The sequence below is a fragment of the Adiantum capillus-veneris genome, chromosome 16 (assembly GCF_014529385.1).
Source record: "Adiantum capillus-veneris isolate H3 chromosome 16, ASM1452938v2, whole genome shotgun sequence".
Taxonomy (NCBI): Eukaryota; Viridiplantae; Streptophyta; class Polypodiopsida; order Polypodiales; family Pteridaceae; genus Adiantum; species Adiantum capillus-veneris.
Window position 1 is genome coordinate 57,198,390 of NC_140946.1, and position 4,842 is coordinate 57,203,231.

The 4,842-nt window shown below is 39.6% G+C and overlaps 1 pseudogene; it reads left to right on the forward strand.

Moving 5' to 3' along the window:
• Positions 1–1,395: 1,395 nt before the first annotated feature.
• Positions 1,396–2,175, forward strand: LOC147439092 (uncharacterized; annotated as a pseudogene).
• The last annotated feature ends 2,667 nt before the right edge of the window (positions 2,176–4,842 follow it).

Genomic DNA, 4,842 nt, shown 5'->3' on the forward strand with positions numbered 1-4,842 from the left:
TGCATCATGGACAACAGTATTGTAAGTGCACTTTGCATTAAAGGTCCATTCTACATCAACATCAGCATCACAGTCTTCTTTCACAGAAGACTCAACAATGGGTAGTGGAACCAGCATTTTCAGTGGAACCACCCTCTTTCTTCTTAGCCTCTTTGGCCTTCAACTTAGGATGCTGCTTTATCAAGTGATCATTAGCTTTACAATAATGGCAACGTATCTTCTTTTTGCCCTTATCACCAGAATTTCGAGATGAATTGCTGCCAGTAGAAGCATTAGGAACAAGTGATTTTCCACTCGTAGAAGAACCATAAGAAGTGGTTGCATTGTTGCTACCACCCTTTCTTTAAGAAGCAATAAAAGCCTATTCAACTGCACGCTATCTACTCCTATTTTTTTCTAGAAATTGACTCGTGCAACAGCAATGTGCACAATGCATCAAACTTGACAACTTCCGAATTTCCTTGGGTCATAAGTCTCTGGAAGTACTAGCAAAAGTTTGGTAAGAATCTGGTACGGCATCAAGAATAGTCTGCACAAGGGAACTATCTGAAATGACTTCACCTGCAGAAATAATTTTCTCATTGATATCCTTGACAACAGCAAGGAAAGTGTCCACATGCATAATCTTCGGCTCTAGCTCTTTACGCAGTAATGTAATATTAGCCTCATTGCGACTTGCATAAAGACCAACCAGAATATTCCAAGCGTGTTTTGCAAATTTCATTGAATGAATGTGAGGAGTAATAGTGCACTTCATAGACAACGCAATCAATTCATGAGCCTGCACATCCTTTACATCCCAATGAGCTTGTTCTATCGTAGGCAAAACAACTCTTACAACATCCATCCTTGCAGCAAGATTTTCCACATCCTCAATATCGACTACATCCTCAGAACCAAGGTGTACATCAATGCCATGCACAATATTCCAAACGGCCCTTTGACACAAGAACATGTTTATCATGTAAGCCCACATAGGGTAATTGTCCTCATCCAATCTGTCCTCAGTAGCAAACATCTTGAACATGTGTGTTGTTGTCAGCCATGGAAAATGCCTGCACTTGATGTGAAAATTGCCCGAAATGAGGAGAAACTGAGTGAGACCATCACGTGCTATATAGCACAACCCGCAGTAGACTATATGGGACCTGTAATGTAGTATTTGGCACTGACAAAAATTATGCACAAAATGATAAAATTCCCTATGCAAACCTGACTGTAGTGGAAACGAAGGCTGAAAAGAGCCCGAATAAAAAATCTGAGCAGACTTAGCTTTACGAGCTCTCCCAAAATTTTTGTTGAACTGCGAACGCTCACCAAAGCTCACTGAAATTGGAGAAAGTGAGCAGGCGTATGCTGGAGCTGCTGGCGACTTGAAACCCTTTCATGGGGGAAATGACTTTGGACCTCATTTTCTAGAAATATTTTGTGTTCTCCCATAATAGTTCTGGAAGCATCTACTTCTATGTGTACAAGACCGAAGCTGTTAGGGATGATGACTCTATGAGGTTGGGATGATGAGATGAATTTGAGATGCGAGATGAGGATGAGGAGGAATCCACACTTCTTGCTAAAGAGAATGGTAGGTTGGGGGTCACTAAACTTGACAAGGCTGTTGTAGGCTTGTTTGCTACTCTAGCAAACAATCTTGCAGCAAAATCCCCTACTGCTCCCATATTAGAGGTGCCTCCTATAGAATGTAAGTCTAAAGTGAAATGTGTTGTGTCTAAGAAGAGCAAGGGTGTAAAGGAGAAGAGTGGAGAGGATGATGAGGGATAGTGATGAGGATGGTGAGGAACACGACAATGATGAGCATGATGATGGTGATTTATATTTTGATGAAGAATATGAATCTATTGAGGAGTCATCTGAGGAAGAGTAGATTGATCTCACCATGAAGAAGAGGCCTGCTCCCATACACTAGTCGCCAATGCAAGAAATAAAGCCAAGGTGTACACACTAACAAGAAAGGTTGAGCCTAAAACACCATACATTCCCGCTTCTACACCAAGGTAGCAATAGAGTGGCTAGAAGGATCAATCTACTAAGAAGACACTTTAGAAGGAAAATATTAACACACATATATCTCCAAAGAAACTTGGTTTGTTTTTTTGCCAGCCGTGTAGCAAAAATTTCAACTTTGAGAGTTCTCTAATTGTTATGTCTCTATCATAGGAGAGGAAGTCTAGTCTATGAAACCGTTGAGATGGATCTCCAATGTCCAAATGGACGTAGTGTGAATCTCGACCTGTGTGACTGATCTTTTTTTATAAAAGGAGGCTAAGGCCTCATGTGTAGTTATCAACCCCCGCTGTTGTGGTAGAGTACCAATGGTTATCCCATGAGGCTAGGAGTGCATGAGGTCACCTTGAGGAGGTGATACCGGGTGGTATGTGATGCCCTATATTACAAATGCATGCCTACATCCTCAAACGTTGGCCCGCCTAGATCCTCAAATGTTGGCCCCAACAAGGGGTTGCTATTGGTGGAATTGTAATTCATGCTCCATGATATGAATAAAGAGGTGAAAGGCAAATGCCTAGTATGATGTCTTGTTTTTTTATTCTTGTTTATGTTGTTCTCTTTGTATTTTGTGATTAGTCAATCAATAATTTTACTAAATTTATTTTGATTTAATGAATCAAAGTAGTGAAAAAGTGTTGGGAAGATTTCAAGAAGCAAACAGTAGTATTGGAGCTTTTAAAAACGCTCCGAACAGTTGTAGAATCAAAGAAGAGTGCTTCTTGTGGACAAATCAAATAACTTTGGCATGAATACTCTCAAGAAGATCGCTTTTGGAAGGCTCTCTCTTTGCTAAAGATGCAAGAACAACAAGCTTCCTCATCTCAATAGTTTCAATCATAAGTACTAGCAACCTATTTCAAAGAAAAGGATGCAAACAATTGAAGAAGATCAACAACGACAATTCATGCATCACTCACACTCATAAGGAGAAATCACAAAGTGTTCCAAATCAGCCTCAAAGTCAATCAAAGTGCCTATAATCATCAATGAAACAAGAAAATTCTCTCTCAATAGCTTCTATTCATCATTTTGGATTGTTCAAAGGCTTTGCATATTCAATGGAGGTCTCCTTGGAATTTTTCTAGTTCATCCAACATACACAGATCTCATCTTATTCATTTTCTTATACTCTTTTTTTTCTTTTTGTGATTTTGACTCTTGCATAAATTTTGGATTTAACTCTATATTTTAACTTTTAGTTTTCTAGCAAACCAAATGACAAAACATGCTTCACTTTGGTTGAATGTGGCTCGCAAACAACCACAAACTTGGAAGAACTTTCAAAAAGAATGGTAATGAAGTACTTTCTCCCTTCTCAATACAAAAAGAGAGAGCTAGACATACTTAAAATACTCTTCAATATAGGACATGTAAATCTCCCTCACAATACACAGAGAGATTTTGGCAAATGAGCAATACTTGAATGAGGTTTTTCCCTTTGAACATTGTAAAAGGTGATTGATTTTCACTGTTGTCATGATCTTTTTGTCTTTGTTAGAGGGCCCACTAGCAAAGATGTCTTTGAGTTTCATAGATATTTGGAAATGTGCATTGCACTTACCTTTTTTATTTCCTCTTTTTAGGATATTATGATGAGTAGTGGAAATTTTCCTCTAAGGACTTTACTTGATTCATCAGCAGATATCGTGTGGAGATCTGCCTCGTCTCCACACAAATTTTGAAGATTCCTAGTTTTTTCTATTTTCCACAATTAAGGGTAGTCGTTTCCCTATCATGGTGGATTATTGATCACTATTACTAATGTTGGACATTTTATTAATTTTGCTTCTGTTTTATTCTCAAAAGACATTCAAAAGAAGAAGCAGTCTAAATAGAAATCTTCTTCACCTACTATTATTAGAGTTTGAGTGAAAAGCAAACACTTCTATTTTTGGATACATGTATGACAAGAGAAAGAGAATCCCAAAAAAATTGTGTCTTCGCGCAGACCCCACTTTTTCAGTAGGAACCAGCTTCTTGGCTCTTCACGAGAAAGACGGGTGCTCTGAGAGCATCCTAACCAAAGAACATGATGTTTTATCCCCCTTTCAAAGGGCATACACTCTCTTAATTGCATGGTTCTTTCTCTCTTACCTTTCATACATATTCATGCTCCATGTAAGAAACTAGGCAACTAGGCTCTCCTGGATCCTCCTCCCAACCTCCCTTTATAGGTGGGCTCCTAGCCCGTTGCCCTAGACGAATCCCCTGTCCACACTGCCTAGCCCGGCCCTTGGCCGTAGTCCTTGCCTAGCCTAGTTCTTAGGGTACAGGATGTGTGTCCTGACATTACTCCCCCCTTAAAGAAGATTTTTCGTCCTCGAAAAAAAAAGTGGGAAACTTCTTCTGAAGAACACTAATGTTTTCACAAGTGGCACCTTCTTCAGGTCGGTCTTTCCACTTTATTAAGGTTGTTGTTGTACATGATGGCGTGTACGCAACTCATGATAATCCATAACACGTTCAGGTTCATGCGGTAACGTAGGAGGTTCAATGTAATCGACCAAAAACTGTTGGTCAACGACGTTTCCGTCCCCATGTGACCGCTTTCGTAAATGGCTAACATGAAACATTGGATGAATGCGAGAGTGTGATGGTAGTAGTAGCTTGTAGGCACGATCACCAACTCGCTTGAGTATTTTGAAAGTCTGTTACATGTTCATCCCTAATGAAGGTTAGATGCCAACGTACTCTGTCAGCACACCTGGTAAGTCCTTGACGTATGAAAGTATTGACACGATCTCCAACCCCACCACAAGAGGTGTTCAAAGTTGAAAATCGTACTTAAGCAAATTCTAGAATAGGGAGAAAATCATC